This window comes from Saccopteryx bilineata, chromosome 3 (assembly GCF_036850765.1).
Source record: "Saccopteryx bilineata isolate mSacBil1 chromosome 3, mSacBil1_pri_phased_curated, whole genome shotgun sequence".
Classification (NCBI taxonomy): domain Eukaryota; kingdom Metazoa; phylum Chordata; class Mammalia; order Chiroptera; family Emballonuridae; genus Saccopteryx; species Saccopteryx bilineata.
Genome location: NC_089492.1, coordinates 235,007,252 through 235,029,172, shown reverse-complemented (window position 1 = coordinate 235,029,172; position 21,921 = coordinate 235,007,252). Strand labels below are relative to the sequence as shown.

Sequence of the window (21,921 nt, the reverse complement as noted above, 5' to 3'; positions counted from 1 at the left end):
AATCAGAAGCACATAGTTGAGAGACTACAGTCAGATTCACCCAAAGCCCCAGGCCCAGGCCCAAGCCAGCCTGAACATATGTCCTCGGCTAGTGTATCTGGATGGTCAGGGACAGTATTCCTGCCCTAGCTGTACCTTTCCTTCTCATATGACACAGCGAACAGCTAATAGATTTATTGTTTCAAAAAATAAATAAATAAATAAGGCGAAGCTGAGGTTAAATCAAGAGAGGAAGTGGCAGAACTTTGCTAAGAAGAGTTGTCAGCTGTGAGAAAGATCTCCCAGAAATGAGGAAAGGAGGCCTGCTTCACAGCTGCTTGGACAGACGCTGTGAGTGACGGATGCTGGGGTGGCGGACGAGGTCAGGGGACAGAGGTCTGTGTTCACGTCCTACTGCCATCATTTCCTGTGGGGAGGGCATGTTGCTTGTCCTCTCTAAGCCTCATTTTTCTCATGTGTAAAATGAGGATAATAATAGACCCTACTTCATAGGTTATAAAGAATATACCGAATACTAATGTTAACTCTTCCTTCTCTTTTCGTTTTCCTGGGACCCCATTCCCTTATTTGCATTGATATTAGAAGAGATGAGAGAAGGGATACATATGTAAACAGCTCCCTACTGAGTCTCTGTCTAATGCTTTACACTAACTACCCTCTTAACCTTCTTCAGGGCCCCACAAGGAGGGCACAAGTACCTCTCAGTTCCAGAGAAGTTGTAACTCAGAGAAGCTAAGTCACTTGTGTAAGATGCTAAGCTAATTTGATGCAGAGAAGAAATCTGTTTACCTCCCAAATTCCTGCCTGTTCCACCAGTTAGGCTGCGCCTCAGCCTGTGTTGCTTTCCTTAGCTCAAATCTTCACGAGCTTAGTGTCACCTGCCCCTACATACTTGCTGCCATGGGAACAGGGCTCCTCTCCCCTCTGTCATGCAGACCTGGCACTTGCCTTTGTTTTACTGGCCAAGCTGACCCAGGCCAGGACACAGCCAGATGTGTCAGGGCCAGAGTATGCACAACACTGGCTCAGGACTGCTGCAAGTCACAGACACCTTTTTGATGGACACATCCAGTCCACTGCCCAGCAAAACATGAGAATTTGCAGAAAAACAATGATCAGAGAAATCTGTGTATGTTTCTATCCCACAGGGAGTTTCTGGGGCTGGAGGAAGCCTGTCAGGGTACAAACATCTCAGAAGGATGAGGGCCTGGGAAGGATTGGAATGAGGTGGGACCACATGGGATGAAGGGGCGGGGGCTTTGTCACACTACACAATTCTATAACACTGACTCAGCCTTTCACTATACAAAGGAGGAAACTGGGGCTCAGACCTGGCAGAGAAAGGCTGCTTCAGATGACAAGAACAGCTGGGTTACCGTTCTCTGAGATCTTTGCTCCAACTCTAATTTCTTGACTTACTTTGCTGTGTGATCTAGGGCAAGTGGTCTAACCACTGTAACAACACAGCTACAGCCCACATTTATTGAGTGTTTACTGAAGACTGGACCCCGTCCTCAGTTCTGAATGTTTATTGTTTCACCACATCCTCTGAATAACCACAGGAGATAGGAGCCATTATTTTCTCTGTCTTTCAGGGGAAAAACCGAGGCATTATACAGACCCAACCCTTCCTTTAGGATTCAGAGTGTTCAGCACATGTCCCGAGGCCACCCTGGGCAGACCCTTCTGCTTTACAGACCAGAGAGACTGATAATCAAAGGGCCAATGTCAGAAAATAAAATGTGAAAACCACTACTCGGGATGATGCTATGCAGAGGAGGCTCCTAGGGACACATTCCTGATGGTTCTGAAGGTCAGGGGCAGTGTGTCTGGAGCCATGTTTGCTAAACTCAATCACCAAGACTCTTTCCCTTTTAAAGGCACACAGCTCTTTCTCTCCGTGTTGAGCTCTGCGTTTCTGGAACCCTGGGCTTAGTTCTCTAAGAGCCTCAGATGTGTTGAAACTCTGTAGAAACCAAGGGAAGTCTGTTCTGGGTCAGAGCCTGCGCAGTTTACCCTTTGGGAGTTTCCAGGTTTGCGTGGGCTCGTTGTCAACAATTTTTGTCCGAGAAACTCTAGAGCTGGCTGAGTGCCAAAGTTCTCTTTACCCTGCCCAGTTTATTGGTGAGGAAATCCTAAGGTTATGCTTTTACAAAAAAAAAAGAGAGAGAGAGAGAGAGAGAGAAATTGCTCCCGCTTATTATCATGAGAGGCAAGGGCCAAAATTTATCCGATGCCTGATGTGTACAGGGGTTTTTACAGTTGTTATCTCGCTGGGCTCTCTCCCCTTGGAGGGAGGGAGTATTAGCCCTGATTTAGAGAAGGGAGAACAGAAGTGACCAAGGTCATCTAACAAACTGTAAAGAATTTCTTCTTTTCAAATTCAATGATCTCTTTGCTGCCTATGATTCCTTGCTAATTCTCTAGCCACGTAGTTGTCTAAAGAGCATAAACCAACTACTTGAGTTTAGCTGTGTGACTTTGGGAAAGTTACTTCACTTCTCTGAACCTCAGTTTCCTCATATGAAAAATGAGGCTGATAATGCCAGGACTTGCTTCATAGGGCTCTTGTGAGTTGAAAATGGGTTAATATTGGGGGGGGGGTGTTTAAAACCATGTGCCATGACACAATGCCAGCTACTTCAATCATATAACTAAATTTATTTTTTGTATTTTTCTGAAGTTGGAAATGGGGAGGCAGTCAGACAGACTCCCGCATGCACCCGACCGAGATCTACGCGGCATCCCCACCAGGGGGTAATGCTCTGCCCATCTGGGGCATTGCTCTGCCACAATCAGAGCCATTCTAGCACCTGAGGCAGAGGCCATAGAGCCATCCCCAGCACCCGGGCCAACTTTGCTCCAATGGAGCCTTGGCTGCGGGAGGGGAAGAGAGAGACAGAGAGGAAGGAGAGGGGGAGGGGTGGAGAAGCAGATGGGCGCTTCTCCTGTGTGCCCTGGCTGGGAATCAAACCTGGGACTCCTGCACGCCAGGCCGACGTTCTACCACTGAGCCAACCGGCCAGGGCCATATAACCTAATTTTTAAAAGGCACCATTGTAGCTTTCCCTAGGGGAAGAAAGAGCCAATCTTTGTGCTGGATGGGCGCTTCAAATTCATTTTCCCATCACATCTCCAGCAATCGTTTGAATGAGAAATTTTACAGATGAGGAAATTGAGAAATAGAGAGGCTAAGCCACATGACAAATGTTGCACAGCTACAGAGCATTAGAGCTGAGATTCAAACCCCAGCCTGACCTTAACACTTCCACTTCTTTCTTTATCACTCTGTCCACTGCCTCCAGGTGGAAACAGAGAAGCCCAGCAGAGAGCATGTATGCACATACCTGTGACCAAGGGCCTGCCAGGGAAAGGGGAGCTGCCATGTTGCCTCGGTGCACAAAGGCATTGTTTCCTGACAGGTTCTCTGAACATTTATTGTGGTTAATAGTATACTTCAAATGCTCAAAGCTCAAAGGAAACTGGAAATTCAGGAGTTTCCTCTAATTTAAAATTTTAAAACATTGGTCTGTATTTATTTGTTTGTTTGTTGTCAGCCTACTATGTACCAAACACTAGAACTATGAAAAGCTATAAAAGTAAGTGAATAAGGGATAGAATTAATTAAATTGTGACAATGAATGCACATTCATAAACCATAGTAAGTTTCATGACAAAAAGTTCTGTAGTGTTAAAAAGGATAAATGGGGGTCTGATCTGATGTAGGTGGGACTCAAGAGACGGCAAGCAGACGTCTAAAGGCAGAAGAGAAGTTAACTAGGTGAGGAAGGAGAGAATAAATATTACAGAGAGAAAGAGCAGCATGTGCAAAAGCCCCAAGGGAAAAGGGAGCACAGTGAAAGATTCTCACTGTGTCTGGAGGACAGAAAAAAGAGAGATTCAAAATGAGGTTGGCTAGATAGGAAAGGACCAGGGTATGCAGAACACTGGTGAGCACATAGGCTTGATCTTTATTCTGAGAGGACTGAGAGGGGTTTAGGTTAAAAATATTAATATTTTTCAAGATACTGTAGAAAGTTGGACTAATCTGCTTCGGATGTGTTAATATGACAGTTCCCATCATATTGGGAAGGGATGACAGTCTTCAACTTGCCTACCAACTCTGAAGGGTAATTAGTGGCCATGGTAAGAGCGTGCTGAGGACTTCGTGGGTGTATCTGGATCCGGTGGAAACAGGTATTGTTATCCGTTAACGATGTGGCCTGGGGTGAGCTGGAGCTTGCTGCTGCTACTGAGGCTGCAGAAAGCACAGGGGCTCACGCCTCAGACTGATCCACTTGCTGTCTGCCAGAAATTAGGCAGCTTATTCATAATGACTCAGAGTCTCAGCTTCGCAAGCTGTAGCATCGATAAACAGTACTTACGTTCAAGGGGTTTCTGAGGATCAGAAGAATTAAAATATTAAAGAATCCAGAACATTCTAGCTTCATATAATAAACTTCCTTAGCATAAAAAGGGAATTTAGAAGTATAATCATGGAATAATAAAAGTGGGAATTACCTTAGTGTGCACAGGCAGGGAAAAAAATAGAAAGGCCAGTTACTTCACCTTTTCACAACAGATTTTGGCTTGTTTTCTGTGTACTGTGTAAACTCTTAGCCCAGGGAACTGACAGCCAGCACGTAGGCTATGTTGAATTAGGCTTCCAGGACACGAAGCATGTTTTGGAGAATACAAGTTGTCTTCAGGTAGGAATGCTGTACAATAGACCAGGGGTCAGGAACCTATGGCTTGCAAACCAGATGTGGTTCTTTTGATGGCTGCATCTGGCTCGCAGACAAATCTTTAATAAAAAATAATAATAACATTAAAAATATAAAACACTCTCATGTATTACAATCCATTTATTTCCTACCGCTCATGTTCATGATTGTGGGTGGCTGGAGCCAATCACAGCTGTCCTCCGACAGCTGTGAAGGACAATGGAACAACACCAATTTTTTTTATTGGATAATGCGTAACATACACGGGTCATTGTATGGCTTCCACGGAATTACATTTTAAAATATGTGGCATTCATGGCTCTCTCAGACAAAAAGTTTCCTGACCTCTGCAATAGACCTTTACATGAATAGCCACGTGGGCAGGTTTGTGTTCTGCATTCATCTACCAGGTTTGATAAACGGGCTATCGGCTTATCCACCTTCGTAGTGTAATAAGATGTAAACGAGGCAAGATAGACGAGGTATTAGACACAGAAGTGAATTTTGAGGCTGTCCACCCAGGATGGCTACAAAAAGGAAGCAATCAAGAATCCACTGGATGACTCAGACACATTGAAAGGGTGAGAGGTTTAGGTTGCTGAAATGAAGAGGGGGTTTACGAAAAAGATTTTTTTTAGAGAAAGTTGTTAGTGAGCCAGCAGTGCTAGCTCCCTCTTGGTTTTAGTATATGTTATCATTTTTCTGGCACATTGCCAGGCACAGCATTGCTATTCAAAAAGCATTTATTGAATGAATAACTGACACATGAATATAACCTAAAGTAAGAGAGGAATGGAAAAGGAACATAGGCCCTGGCCAGTTGGCTCAGTGGTAGAGCGTCGGCCTGGAGTGCAGAAGTCCCGGGTTCGATTCCCGGCCAGGGCACACAGGAGAAGTGCCCATCTGCTTCTCCGCCCCTCCCCCTCTCCTTCCTCTCTGTCTCTCTCTTCCCCGCCTGCAGCCTAGGCTCCACTGGAGCAAAGATGGCCCGGGTGCTGGGGATGGCTCCTCAGCCTCTGCCCCAGGCGCTTGAGTGGCTCTGGTTGCAACAGAGCGACGCCCTGGAGGGGCAGAACATTGCCCCCTGGTGAGCAGAGCATCACCCCCTGGTGGGCGTGCCGGGTGGATCCCGGTTGGGCGCATGTGGGAGTCTGTCTGACTGTCTCTTCCCGTTTCCAGCTTCAGAAAATTACAAAAAAATAAAAATAAAAAATAAATTAAAAAAGGAACATAAGGATTCTTTCATTAACCTTGAGCCCCCAAATACATATCAATTGTAACTCACAGGATTGAGAAAGCTTGTAGGTGTGATGAAGGAGCCATTTTTAATATAATCTTTAACGACTATGGAATAAGTTTCTATAAATCAAGAAATAAGCAAAGTTTCTCATTTTCAAAAAGCTGAATTTCAGGCCTGACCCGGCAGTGGTGCAGTGGATAGAGTATCGGACTGGGACACAGAGGACCCAGGTTTGAAACCCCGAGGTCACCAGCTTGAGTGCGGGCTCACCAGCTTGAGCACAGGGTTGCTGGCTTGAGTGTGGGATCATAGATATGACCCCATGGTTGCTGGCTTGAGCCCAAAGTTAGCTGGCTTGAAACCCAAGATCACTAGCTTGATCCTAAGATCACCGGCTTAAGCAAGGCTTCACTGGCTCTGCTGGAGCCCCCCAGTCAAGGCACATGTGAGAAGGCAATCAATGAACAACTAAGGAGACTAAGGAGCCACAATGAAGAATTGATGCTTCTCATCTCTCTCCCTTTCAGTTTGTCTGTCCCTATCTGTCCCTCTCTCTGTCTTTCTCTCTATCTCTGTAATAAAAATTTTTTTAAAAAGCAAAAAGAAAAAAAAGCTGAATTTCAGGAATGATAGACCCATGCAGTTAATTTGGGAAATATCCTAGAGCATGTATTCTGATTTTAGAGGGAGATTTGACAAGTAGGTTAATTGTAGAAATGTGGGTGCAAAGATAAGACAGAGTCCTGGTTGATAACAACCTTACCCACATCTATTCATGGCTTATTATTCTAGACAAGTATCTTTAGATTCATGACACAGGGCTGTGGTTCTTAGTTCTAGAAAATTGTTAGAATAAACAGGGAACTTTTAAAACACATCAATATCTGGCCTTACTTTCAGAGATTCAAATTACATTTGTCTGGTATGGACATCAGCCATTTGTATATTTCTGTAGTGTTATAATGTATAAAGTTTTAGCACTATTATCTTAGTGGTCTGTGCTTGGTCATAGCTTTTACAATATATTTTTAAAGAATATATTGAATAAGACAGAAAAGCCACCTGCACTACAGTTGTAGATAAATAAAAAATAAGTAACGGAATTAAGTTTAAAATGAGCAAGCAAAATCCTCAATATGCCAGGAAAAAATGAGCAAGGACACTAACAAAAATGAAATGTCTTCTCACAGAGACAGTGGGCATATTAAATGAGCCAGCACATGGAAAGAGCTTAGAGAAGAATCAGGCATAAAGTAAGTGTGCTCGGGACAATGGTCATTTCCAGTCCTCTACCCAATGAGGCTGATATCTCCATGTTAGAAAAAATAAGCCAGAATGAAGTGTGTCTTCCTAGCCCAAGGTTATGAAGTGACAAATGCGATTCAAACCCAACCGCTTATGTACTATCCTGGGTATTCATGTCAATTTGATTTGAGGACTGAAGAGGGTGCTAGGAATCACTTTACATATTTCTAGAGAGGGAAAACGAGGCTCTGAGTGGTTAATTTGCCCAAACTTACATAGAGAGTGGCAAACCAAAACTTGGAAGTAAGGTTATTTAAAAAAAAATTATAGGAAGAAAAGAAACAAAAAGGAAGGGAGAGAAAGAAAAAAGCAGGCAGGCAGGCAGATAATTCCTGTGTTCAAGGCGCTCTCTAGAACAAGAGAGGCTTGGGAAGGTCCTCTCTGACTCCACAGCAAAGGAATGCATTAGTGTTCCATTCTGGCTCTGAACACCCCCCCCCCCCAAGCTTCTGAGAAATGTCCACAAAGAGTTCTTGCTGGGTTTTCACAGGCAATGCTGAACTTTTCTCAGTAATCCTGAAACTGCCATAGGGGCAAATATCCTTCCCCTCACAGCCCCATACCTGAACTGAAAGGTTTAATTTAAGAGGTGAGCTCTCACATCAAGAAGAGTTTTAAGCAGTAAAAGTTGAAGTTTGTTTTTCTTGGCATAGGAAAATCTTGGCCCAGAGATGCTGAAAAGGACACGTTGAAGGTATTTTATAGCAAAACACAAAACCTTTGACAAGGAGCTAGTTCGGGAGGATGCTCTAATATGGACTGTGGCTACTCTTGCCTCCACTTGTTAATAAAGAAACTCTAGGTCCTCGGCAGTGCACCTGGATGATTGGGAGCCCTCAGGTCAGGTCTGGTAGGTACTCAATAACAAGTTTCATTCACTATCACGTTGCTTCGATCCATTTTTCTTCTCTTCCAGCAACCCCCTTCCATGAAACTTTCATTCCAGGTGATGAAATTGCCCCACTCACTACTGAGCAGGGGGATTAAGTGAGATGACACGTAGGAAGTACTCAAAGAGTTTGTTGTAGTAGTAGCCTCAATAATGGAGAAAACAACTCCACTGATTCCTTCTGCCAATTTAAGTGAGATGCCCAGAGGACTCAAGAGGGACCAGTAGAAGTTAGTCTGGAAAATCAGAAGAGAAATACAATCCTCCTCTAGTGATGATGATGATCAGACTTTAAATGCAGGAGGCTGACCTACTCAGGATGCAATAACAATTCCAGGCACTAGTCGCTGTGTGTTACAGGATTTCCTGAACAGACTCCTGGTGAACACCTGGCCTGGAAGCACCTGGAGCCAGACTCCCACAGCCTGCACTGCTCTAATCCAGCCTCCCGGGAAAATAAATGCTCAGGGAACATGTCTGCTGAGGGCCAGGGCCTAAGTGAACTGCTCTAGACCTGTGACCTCCACTTAATCCTTACTGTAACCTGTGAACCTGTGAAGCCAGGGCACTTACCATCATTTCTTGTTTCAGACAAGGGGGAAATACAACTCAAATCAGTTTTCTGACTCCAAAACACATCCTCCACTCCTTTGGATGCCCCAGGAATCTCTGGCAGATGTTCAGAACCCAGTCCCGCAGGGAGGGCCTCCTTCTCTTCCCCTCCTTTTCTCAGACCTTCAAACCATCTGCATAAATGACCTCCTATGACCCCAGCCGGGGTGCTTTCCCTCTCCTGCAAGTCTTTGTGAAGGACGAGGTGAGCTGTCTGGCTCCCCCTTTGCTTCTGAACCAGAGAGAGGACTCATGTGACTTTGAGCATCAGGTCCCCAGGGGCTGAGTGTGCAAACACCAGCTGCAGCCATGGTTCTTTTTGCTCATGTGTTCTTGGAGGGGCCCAGATGCACAGTCTGAGGGCTGGCCACACAATCACCTTTTGGGAACTAAAGTGACAAGCTGAAGGTCATCCTGCTTCGGTCACAATTCTTGCACCTCTGCAGAGAAAGGTGGGCTTCTCTCACCATTCCCACACAGAAACGCCAATGTTAGGGAGCGACTGCCAGCTGGGGGTGTTGCCGCTGGATGGGATCTCCCCCTCCCAGCTGACTTGCACAATTTCCTCCTTCTGGATCAAAAGCAGCATTTACCAAAGTCCGTTCCTCCTGTTGGTGAGAAGGTAGAGTCTGGGCAGAACCTGCATGCAGCATTTTGAGGAGTAAATTTTAATCAGTTCCTCAGGCTTGAGGAAGGAACTCCTTCCATGTTTTTACATAGACCTTTGGAAGGCCTGTCTCACAGAACTGTGTACGTGTCCTTCAAGCTCCAAAATTCTGTGTCACCTCATGACATGAGGTTTTCCACTTAGTTGGATCCCAGTATCTTTCCAGAAAATACATGCTGGAATGCCACATTGTTTTAAGATCCTTATTAGAGAATTCTCTGGAGTCTATATTAAGAATTTCATAGGAAGATAATCTTGATCTTCCTCTATATTACATGCCAATTCCTTATAATCTAATCCAAATGCAGCAAGACAAAAAAAAATAATAATAATTGAGTTCAGAGAGACAGAAGCTGCAATCACCCAAAAAGTCATTGGTCAGGTTCCCTGGAAACAGATTCAGGAAGGGTTTGTACTCAGACGTTTCTTGGAGAGTGATTTCTGGGCCCATCAACAGGGAGTGTGAGAAACAGGACTGAGCAGAGGGACAAGCTGAATTACAATAAAACTGAGGATATAGCTGATCCCATGGGAGAGCCCTGAAGCTGGGAAGGCCCTTCGGAGATGCCCTACATTAGCCTCTTTGTACTCTGTACCTTTGCACGGACCGGCCCCAGGGAGGGGGTATATGTCACAAGTCAGTTACCTTTGGATGAGAGCAATTCTCCAAGAGGAGCTCAGTTATTGGACATCAGCAGCCAACACTCCCTGCCACTGAGGGGACTGAATGCCTTTGTTCTGAAGGGAAGCACTCCACAGCATCCACTACACACACTAATTCTCACATTACAGGAAACAGAGTCCTAGAGAAGAAAGGTGAATGGCCCAGGGTCACATGGTAAAGTGATAGAATAAAGAACAGAACTCAGGAAGAAAAAAAAAGAACAGTACTCAGGACTGTAAACCTCAAAGTGGTGTTTCTGCTCTCAAACTAACAGATACATCATTTGCTGATCATCTCCTTTCTGCTACCCAGTGTATTAAGCGTCTTATATGAATCCGTATATTAACTAATCAGATCAAATCTCATAGAATAGATACTACAACCTTTAATTTCTTTTATTTATTTTATTTTTTATTTATTCATTTTAAAGAGGAGAGGGAGAGACAGAGGGAGAGGGAGAGAGGGAGAGAGAGAGAGAGAGAGAGAGAGAGAGAGAGAGAAGGGGGAGGAGCAGGAAGCATCAACTCCCATATGTGCCTTGACCAGGTAAGCCCAGGGTTTCGAACCGGCGACCTCAGCATTTCCAGGTCGACGCTTTATCCACTGCACCACCACAAGTCAGGCCAACCTTTAATTTCTAACAGAGGAAGCTGAAGTATTAAATGTATCTAGTAGTCTAGAAAAGCACCTGGCAGATATTACACACCTCTTTATCTCTGAAGCCTGGACTTGGAATCCAACCTCCATTCCCTCCCAGAAGCTTTCTCACTATATTCCTGCAAAGAAATCATCCTGTTACCTCTATTGTCAATGGTGAAACTGAGGAGCAAGTTATTTTTCTGTGAGAGACACTATTTTGGTCACTATTTATGATTCTTTTCTGGTTCCTCTCAATTCCCAGGCTTGCTTAGTGAAACACATTTTTACTTTGTTCAACATAGGAGGCCTGTGGATCACAACCCTCTAATTCTTGTGTCAGGCATTCAGCAATTTTTTTTAATTGGGTGCTGACTGTGTACTGGCCCCACACTAAGTATTTTGTATTCATTCTCTTAGACCACCCTATGAGGTCGCTATTTTTTAATCCCTAATTTATAAATGAAGAAAATAGGCTCAGAGAGTTCAATCACTCACCCAAAATCACACAGCCTGGATTTAAATGCAGACCTGATTTGCTTCCGCAGAGCTGTATTCATTCACTATTAGTAAATACATATTTATTAAATGCCTATGCACTGCCCAGCACTATGCAGACATGTGCTGGGAACAAAACTCTACTCAGGACACATGCTCACATTTCTTGCTTTCACCAGTGTTACATTACTGAGCAGGAGTCACAAATATAAATAGAAATGGGGACTCTGAGTGAGGTATATGGCAGGACATATGGGGAGTGGAGAGCTACTACCTGGCTTCTGGGAGCAGCTACTACTCAACTCCAGTCAAATGTTGCTATTGGAAAACACAGACCCAGTGTTGCCACATTTCCCATTCTTTGAGAAGAGCCAGTAATCTATATTTTATGTGAAATACCTTGATATTTTAATGTTGTGAGTGAATCCAACTGTTTTGTAATCACTAATGTGGAATAAACCAAAGTTAGATGAGAGCCAGACTGAAATTCAGGGTGCCACAAACGCCACCTTGCACAAAGGTTCCTAGGGAGTTATAAGTCTTACACTGAAGGGTCAGAGACACCCTCCATTCTCACAGTCTGGCGATTTTTCCCATATTACAAGAAGCTTCAGAAAGCATTTCAGTTTTCTGCTGAAGGAATCCTACAGCCTCTGCAGATTCTCTCATTTCTTGAAGCTCCATTCTTTCTTGAACCCAGGCTATTTGCTGACCCGCTTCTGTCAGGAAATAAATTGATCATAGGCATTTGCAAATAGTAAGACAAGGCTACGTGACCACCGCTCAGAGCCTTCTTCCCAGTCTTGTTCCCACTGCCACCAGATGGTTCAGAGATAACGCCATGTCTTTCCTGCAAGAAACAACATTCCCAAGTCACTCGGCTGACCCCCCTCCTCATCCTGGGAATGCAGTTTTTCAGCCTCTCCCTTCTTGTCATCACTTCCTCTGTCTTATCTTCAGGGAGCTGGGGCACCTGAACTGGTCACTTTCCAACAAGAGTCAATGATCCCACGTGCGGAGGTCAGGCACTCACGTAGATGGTATAAACGTACAGACTCAGTGTTCCAGCTTACCCAGGGATGCTTACAATGTGTTTGTGAGCACCCTATCTTCCCCAAACTGTTTGATACTGACCTCACTCACTCTCTCGGCTGTTAGGATTCATATTCTCTAATCAAGCAAATGAAATTGTTGCCTCTTACAAATCCCCCAGGAAACAAAAACAAGATGATCTTAGCTCACACCCCTGGCTTCCAGCCAAGCTTTGATCTCTGATCCCAGGCTTTTCTTTGTCCTGAACGTAGCTCCAGCCACAGTTAAACGGCATCTCCTTCTAGCTCTGTTGATGACATAATAGGCAAGGAGTGGGGATCTAATCAACAGTTACCACCTGCCCCTGGATATTAATTGGTAAGAAGGAGAAATGGGCCTCAGAGATGAGATCACCATTTGCTGGAAGGAAAAGCTGGCAGAAAAAAAGATAGCACTATTATTCTGACACATTCATCTTTCAAATGTGAAACTGATGGCTGACATGCAAAGACTCAAAGAGTTTCAAACCCAGAGAATATAGAAGAATCATTTGAATATTGTGCTAGATAACGGCACTTGAAATGTTTGTATTTGAGGTTTCGGTTATTTTCAAGCTCCCCTCCAAAGGCTATGTTTTGCCACCATTTTTTAATTTGCTGAGGCACAGATTTGGATCATACTATGAAAAGCAAGTCATTAAGCAAATGAATGAGCTTAACTGACTGCCTGGCATCAGATTCTCTATGGAGTTAATCTCCTTCAGGTACATAATTCTACTTAATCCTCACAAAGAACCCCGTTGAAGAAATATTATCACCCTCATCTTATAGATTAATGTATAGGAGGTCATGGGCTATGGCAATATTCTTGAAGTTAAGGACTTGAGGAAGTCTCAAAAAGTATATCATTTCACATCCAGAGTCTACTGGATTAATCTTTCTCCTTTTTCACTTGGAACAATTCAGCTGAAAGAAAAACCACAAGTCCAGTGGTCTGGAGAATGTCTCTAACTGTAACCCAAGCATCAGCTGGGGCCTCCCTAGATTTAGGAGCTCTAATTAGAGCTACCACACTCCTACCATTCAGGAGGGCCTTAGTCTCCAAGTCCTTTGCCAGATCTCTGGGCATTATGCTCATAGGAGCAGCTCTTCTGAACAAGCACTGTCTCTGTTCTTTGGGAATATCCCAGACCAAACCTTCCAAAGGTTTCCATAAAAATCCAAACAAATGTTTTAGAGTTTTATAGACTTTTCACAACTTTTTGATTTTTTTTTTTTTATTTTGGTGAGCGGTGGTTCAAGAGGAGATACATGAAGAAGCACACAGCATGCCATCACTTTACTTACCCTCCCTCATCACCCCACCCCCTTTTCATGATCTCATTCACCAAGCACTCTGAAAGCTATAATTCATCCTCTCTTTTGTAGTCCCCTGGTCCTTTTCTCTAAAAAAGGCAGCAGTCAACTCTCATAACTTGAAAGGTTATGATCATCCTCAAGTGAGATGATCAAAGTGTTTTTCCTTCTTTCTTTTTTTATTCAGTGAGAGGAGGGAAGGCAGAAACAGACTCCAGTGTGTGCCCCAACCAGGATTCACCCAGCAAGCCCACCGGAGGGTGATGTTCTTCCCATCGGGGCATTGCTCCATTGCTCAGCAACTGAGTTTTTCTTAGCGCCTGAGGTGGAGGCCACGGAGCCATCCTCAGTGCCCAGAGTCAACTCGCTTTAATCGAGCCATGGCTGCAGGAGATGAAGAGAGAGAGAGAGGCAGAGAGAGAGAGAGAAGCAAGAAGAGGAGGGATGGAGAAGCAGATAGGTGCTTCTCCTGTGTGCCTTGACCAGGAATCGAACTTGGGACATCCACATTCCGGTCTGACACTCTACCAATGAACTAACCGGCCAGGGTCCTGTCATGTTTTTCTACGAAAATGTTCTTGTAGCCACTTCTGAAAACATAAAATTCTCTCCTTTTGGACATAAGCAAGAGAACTGTTTTAAAATGGAACAGGCTACCCACTGAAAAAGGGAGAATGATTTCTTTAGATCAAACACATACAGAACCATTTAGGGGAACATTGGAAAAGGAGATGAATAATTATACCAAACTACCTTTAAGATCCTTCCATTCCAGAGGTCCTTTAGTGCAAGAGATCTGAGTACTCCCAGACTTTGACAGCAGACAGACCTGAATTTGAATTCATGCTCCATTTCTCACCAGATACAGGCATATGAGCACATTATTGATATCCCCCATGACTCATTTCCCACACCTGTATAATGCATGTGATAATTAAGGCCCTGGCCAGGTAGCTCAGTTGGTTAGAGCATCATCCCATATGCCAAGGTTGTGGGTTCAATCCCCGGTCAGGGAACACAAAAGAATCAACCAATAAATACATAAATAAGTGGAACAATAAATTGATGCTTTTCTCTCTCTTTCCCACTCCTCTTCTCACTTTCTAAAAATCAATAAAATTAAAAAAAAAAGATAAAATGTTTCTCAGTTATTTAGCACAATGCCTGCTACACAGTAATAGCATCACGAAAGAGGGCTGCTAATATTAACTTTATTTTATTATCATTGTTTTGTTGGCAGGTTACCCAAGTAAGAGAGGCAGAAGAATTTAATAAAAGAGTACTCAATTAAGAGTCAAAAGAAGTAAACTGTATACCATTTGTACGACATAATATTTGAGTGATTTTAACTAGACCTCGTGATGGGTCTGGGTCTCAGGTTCCTCACCTGAAACTGTGGGCTGATGATCACAATCATCTTTGACTACCACACACAGTTGTCATGAGAGTTACATGAGAAAATTAAAGTGATCATGCTTTGAAATCCTTCATTGCCTTAAAAATTGGTTCAAATGGCAGACTTGGCCACATTCGCCTTACATGTCCACCCCACACTTTCAGTCCTCTCTCCCCAGTGCTTTTGAGTTGTCCTCAGTTTGTGTGGGACCCACGGGGGCACTCAACTTATTTGTGTTCCCAGAAAAAACAACCCTCTATCTACTCTATCCTCAATTTCTCTTTCCCTGCCCAACATGTTTCCTGTTCAGTGGTCCCAACCCTCTGATGGTTCAAAGACTTATTAATGACTCTGCAAACTACAATACCATTCTCTGAGAACACATTTGCATTTTTAATAGGACTTTTCTAGAAATATTATCCCATCAGCTAACGGGAACATAAGGATGGTGGACTATTTTAGAGGAGACAGGCCTCACAGCTGGTGTTTGTGCAGAAAGAAGACTGCTTGGTGTGCAGGTAGGCTGAATCTGCTCTGTTCTGTGTCCTCTTGGAGCTTCTATCCGAATCCCCTATTGATTAGCTGTAAGAACTACAAACACTCATAGTCTGAAAACAGCTTCACTCTATATCAACTGCCTGTCCTGTATGGCCAGAGGCAAAGGCATAGACAAAATGATTTGAAGACTTTCCTTCTGATTCTTGGAATCAAATATCAAAGAGATTCCAGGCAAAGTGATTACAACTCGTTCTTATTTCTTTAACAACAAACATTTACTAAACCCCTCAGTGAATTGGGCATGGTGCCAGAGCCTGAGCACACAAAACTAAACAAAGAGCCTGAGCACACAAAGTTGAAGGAAGGCAACAGAGTCCTGAACTGAGTGCTAATCTTTCTCCAGAAAACTAAATAAATGTACCATCAATTCTTACTATTTAAAAGAAAAAGCAAAAACTTTTCACATTTAGCTTCTCATTTGCTCTCTGAGGCATCTGAGTCTCTGAGGGCCTTAGGATTTGCCTAATTTCAAAGAATCTTCAAGTAGTAGAATTGGAATTTGAGAGGGCGGGTGCTTAAAGTGAAAGGCAAGCCAGTTGACCTTACCCTTTGCCATCCATCTTTGGGATTCTAGCCTGTTTAAATCATTAGTGAAAACCAAATAGAAGAAATAGTATATGATCAACTCAGCTGTCTTATATATCAGATGCCCTGCCCTCTTCCCTACCCCTTTGCTCATTCTGCAATGTAAGCCAGATTAAAATAAATGTAAGACAAGGGTGGATTTGCATGCTCCAAAAAAGGTAGCATAGCCTGATGAAGAGGTGGTGCAGTGTATAGAACATTGGCTTGGGATGCAGAGAACCCAGTTTTGAAACTGCGAAGTTGCTGGCTTGAGCATGCAATCATAGACACGACCCCATGGTCGCTGGCTTGAGCCCAAGGTTGCTGGCTTGAGCAAGAGATCACCGGCTCAGCTGGAACCCCCCCCCCCATCAAGGCACAGATGAGAAAGCAATCAATGAACAACTAAGGTACTGCAACAAAGAATTGATGCTTCTCATCTTCTCATCTCTCTCCCTTCCTGCCTGTCTGTCCCTATCTGTCCCTCTCTCTGTCTCTATCACTTAAAAAGAAAGGTAGTATAGACCTTGAAGGGTTTATTATCTGCCCTTATTGGAAGGGCTATGATTTCATAGCATATTTCAGAACTAGAATGGGAGAGTCCAGCATAAAACCAGAAGTCTAGTATTAGAACAGTCTTGAAGCTCCTAGGCTTTTGGCTACAGATAATAATTTGGTTAGAGGGCTTTTTGGTTTTCATTGGAGTCTAGAGGGGACTGTCATTATCTGCAGTTTCTATGACAACCACTTATTTGTTTCTATAAATTGATCTGCCCAAAAACTATAATTTTTTTTTTAAGTAAGAGGAGGGGAGATAAAAGACAGACTCCCACATGCATCCTGACCAGGACCCACCTGGCAACCCCCATCTGGGGCTGATGCTCTCCCATCTGGGGCCATGTTTGCAATTGAGCTATTTTTAGCACCTGAGGTGGAGGCTCCATGGAGCCATCTTCAGCACCCAGGCCCAATGCCCTTGAATCAGTCAGGCCATGGTTGTGGAAGGGGAAGAGGAAGAGGGGGGGAGGGAGGGGAAGGAGTAGAGAAGCAGAGGGTCACTTCTCCTGTGTGCCCTGACTGCGTATTGAACTCAGGACTTACACACCATGGGCTGGCACTCGACCACTGAGCCAACCGGCCAGGGCCTGTAATCAGTTCTTAATAAATGTTCACAAATGACTGGTCAATGACTGGAAGATCATCTCCCATCTCCAGTGTACACCTTATTCATTCCCAACAGTGCATGAAGGTTTCTTCGGCATGACAGGGAAATTTACTCAGTTCCTGGAAGCTAATCAAAGTACATTTAAGTAAGCATTCTCTATGCTGTTAATAGTACAACTCCTTCTAAAAATAGTCTCTAACTAGAATGTCTCTAGGCCAACCCAGCTTGGATTTCAATAACTCAATATCAAATCAGTATTTCTCTGGCTCTTCCCCTACCTGCTGTTGCAGTAATTCCAGCCCCTTCAAACTCCTCCCTTGTTCATTCTGAGAATCTCCCGAAAGTGGCCCATTTCATACAGTGCTCTTGGCTATTATTTTTCTCTTTTCCCACTCAGGTTTGTAGCAGCATTGTCTTCTGTCATGACCAATGCCAAAGCCTCCATAATATGACCTTGCTTCTTCTCCATTCCAGATATGAGCTGACTTTGGTTCAAGCAGTAAGCCTTCATATAGACACTCTCTAAGACGTCCAAACTACCTGTCTTCCATATGTGCTAAGAATTGTATTCTAGAACAATGTAGACTGTCAAGCTGGGACCCCTGTTATAAGCCAAAGCAGGGAAATAACTGTATTGGTGCGCCTTTTTTTTTTTTCCCAGATGGAGTTGAACAAGCCTAACTTGACAAAAGAGGTGATGGTGACTGTGTTGGTAACATTTGGATCTCTTTTATGCCTGGTATAAGTTAAGCTAATACTGCCCCTCATTTGTAGAGTGACTGGAGGAAGGAGGACTGAGCTCATTTATTTCACCCCCTAGGCAAAGGAAGGCAGAGCATAAATTCAAGGCACAATCTCTTGGTGGACCTGAATGACAAATTGCTCTACCAGAAGTTGAGACACATGTCTGACAAATAAGTTTACAAGGGCAATGGGACAATAATTGGAAATGAAGGTGCTTTCAGATGATGCATTGTTTGTTATTTCCTGCCTTGTTCCATATAGCAGTTGAGGTGGTTTTCAGGGATATTTAAAGACAACAGAGAAATTTAAACAAGAAGTACATATAAATAAAAAGGACAAGCATAATTGGGGCATAAAATAAAGTTGGAATGAGGCTTATGAAGAAAATGCTACCCATAAGGCTTTAAGTTTCCCAACATTGACACACAAAAGAAGCCTGATTAGTTACGGGATTGCTAGATTTTTCAGGATTTGTCTAAAATTTCTCAGGAAAAGATAGTTATTCTTGATGCCAAATAGAAATAAACTGCTCTCAAGAGGGCTTGTAGAGTAAGTTCCATGAGTCTTTCTGGAAAATTCGATCACCAAAACTAAAGAAAGCACTCAATGGGTAGAGGGCAATTGTTAGTACACAAATGACCAAGTACGTACGTGACTGCTGGAGAATGAAACATCAGGATCCCAGCCAGGAATCTAGACTCTGGTTTTCTTCTTCCCCATCCCCCACTGGCCTCTTCCTTTTATGTTTTTTGCTCCTTCTGGTACTCTTCTTTATACTTCTTTTTTCTCAGTAGCTTTACCCTTCTATTAGTCTCTCTTGGTCTCTGTTTCTCTTTCCTTCAATAAAATTGTTTTCTCTTCTGGTTCTGACAATCAGAAAGGATATTGTTCAAGGTCATACAACTGATCAGTGTAAGCCACATTCCTTATGGCTTTGAGTTAGACCTATCTTTTGACTCAAACTCTATCCTTAAACATTCATTCAATATTTAGCAAATAAGCCCTGGCCGGTTGGCTCAGTGGTAGAGTGTCGGCCTGGCGTGCAGGAGTCCCAGGTTTGATTCCCAGCCAGGGCACACAGGAGAAGCGCCCATCTGCTTCTCCACCTCTCCCCCTCTCTTTCCTCTCTGTCTCTCTCTTGCCCTCCCACAGCCAAAGCTCCATTGGAGCAGCGTTTGCTCGGGTGCTGAGGATGGCTCCATGGCTTCTGCCTCAGGCGCTAGAATGGCCCTGGTTGCAACAGAGCAACGCCCCAGATAGGCAAAGCATCGCCTCCTGGTGGGCATGCCAGGTGAAACCCGGTCGGGCGCATGCGGGAGTCTGTCTGACTGCCTTCCCGTTTCCAACTTCAGAAAAATACAAAAAAACAGAAACAACAACAAACAAACAAACAAAAACAATATTTAGCAAATATTTATTCACTTCTAACTAAAGTGGTCCTGTTGTGACTCAAGACTTGAAACATTATTTGTATACTCATATCTTCCAAGTTTGTACTTACGGTCCTGACTTCTCTCCTGAAATCCCAACTCACATATTCAATGGCTTTGAACATTTCCACTAAGATGCCTAATAAACCCCTCAAAGTGTCCATATCCAAAGTAGAATGAAGGCTGGGTTGAGCTTCCAAACCTGCTTCTTCTTAAGTCTTCTACATTCTCGGAAGTAGCATCTTTATTTAACCAGTTACTCAAGTCAGTTTTCCTTCCTTGCCCCCATTGAATACATTAGCAACTGATTTGCTCCACCTTCAAAATAGACATCCAAAATCCAGACCCTACTTTCCACCCCAATACTATCATCCCAGTCTAAGCTTTTTCTTCTGTTCTACTGATAAAATAGCCTACATACAACCTCCCTTTTTCAAACCTTGCCCCATTCCCAGGCTAATCTTTACACAGCATCCATGATAATCTAGTTAAAACTAAATCAAATCATGGCACTCCTTTGCTATAAATCCTTCAATGCTACTCTTGCATTGAATAAAACCTGTATTTTCCATTAGTGAATGGCTTCAAAGTTACATATAACCTGGCCCTGACTATCTTTGTGAGCTCATCTCCAAGCACATTCTCCTTCATTCATTGTGTTATAGCCATACTAGTCTTATTACAGCCAAATTTATTCCCACCTCAGGGCTTTTGCACTTGTTTTTCCAGGTAATATATGGATCATCTGAATTATTAAGTAATTTAGGCACTTTGCTGCACATACCATGTTGGTTACTGATTAAGAGCTTGTACAGGTCAATAGTATTAAGAAGAGACCGTAGGATCAGGGGGCATTGTTATCTCAAAGGCAAACTTTAAGTCCTCCCTTTGTCATTGTTTGATTTAGTTGTTCCATTTCATAGTGTGCTCATTGATTGCTTCTTGTATGTGCCCTGATCAGGAATCAAACCAGCAACCTCTGGCACATTAGGTTGATGGTTTATCCACTGAGCCAACTTTCCAGGGCCTCCTCTCACATTGTTGATGCTGTTTATTGTCTCAATCCTTGGCCTAGTATATTGTAGTCTATGTCTCATTCTTATCTTATTTTTCAGTCTGAATTCATTCAGCTTTAAGTAAACATCTACTTAAGTGCCAAATATTAAAGAGCTCAATTCCAAAGAATTCACTGTCTTCCCAGATGACTAGCTTGTAAGCAATAACTGGAAACCAGATGATGTTTGGTCAGCAGGATATTAGGTTAGCAGCATAATGTAATGACTACATGACTAAGCTTTGGGATCATACTGACCTAGGAGCAAATTCTGGCTCTGACATCAGCTGGTAAGTTTTGCTAAATTATTTATTTTTTGGGGCCTCAATTTCCACATTTCTAAAATAAAGTAAATAATGATTAATAAATAATGTGATTGTGAAAATTACATAAAATACTGTATATGAAGTACTTAGAAGTGCCTGATTTTGGTACCATTCAATAAATATTATTATTCACTACAAGAAGTGTATCTGAGGCCATCAGGAAATCCTTCACAGAGGAAAAATACTGCGTTACTACTTGAAGGAAGTGTTCTTCATCTAAGCAGGCATGTGCACCTGTGCATTTTGTTTTAGTCAACAATTATTAATTTTCAAAAAATGGTTTCTTGAGATTCCAAGATGGCAACAGAGTAGGCAGACATCCAAACTGCCACTTCCCAGAACCAAATTGGATTACAACTTAATTTAAGAACAATCATCTTGAAAAATCTAACTTTGAACTGAATGAAAAGGAGTCTACAACCAAGGATCACAGAAGCCACATCAAGACTGGTAGGAAGGGCCAAGATGCAGAAAGGGCTGCCTTGCTCCCAGGTGTAAGCAGTGGAAGAGGGTTGGGAGGGACTTTCACTGATGAGAGAATCACCCTGAGAGGAAGGTGTCTTAAGCCCCAGGCCAAGCATCCCAGCCTAGAGCCCCAGAGCCTAGAAGAGGCTCTCACATAGCATTTGGCAGTGAAGAGAGCCAAGGCCAGCACAGACAATCTCAATCACAACCACTTACCTGGGGCTCTGGAGGGGGAGGGCTGAGAGGACTAGAGTTGCAGGAGGAGAGTATGAAGTTGGTGGCCCAAGGAGAGACACTGTGGGGGAAGACCACCAGAACCCCAATGCTGAGTCATTCTTCAATATTACAGTTACCATTATTCTTGGGTGGAGCAGTCCCCTAAATGTGGCATCAGCCTGGGAGAAAGCAACTGCCAACCCTTGGGAGTCTCTCCTGCCCCACCTTATGGAAACTGGGTCATTCTGAGAAGTCAGCCAGGAAGCTGTGGGCTAGTCAGTGACTCAGTTTTCTGGTGTTGAATCAGGATATCTGCTCCCCCCAACATGCTCCCAACACTATGACTGGTACTTTCAACTCATGGGAGATTCAGTAGAAACT

At 43.5% G+C, this 21,921-nt stretch overlaps 1 non-coding gene across 1 annotated transcript; it reads left to right on the top strand.

The window, feature by feature from the left end:
- Positions 1-5,533: 5,533 nt before the first annotated feature.
- Positions 5,534-5,609, top strand: TRNAS-GGA (transfer RNA serine (anticodon GGA)). Its single transcript has one exon. It is a non-coding gene; the product is annotated as a tRNA-Ser (tRNA).
- The last annotated feature ends 16,312 nt before the right edge of the window (positions 5,610-21,921 follow it).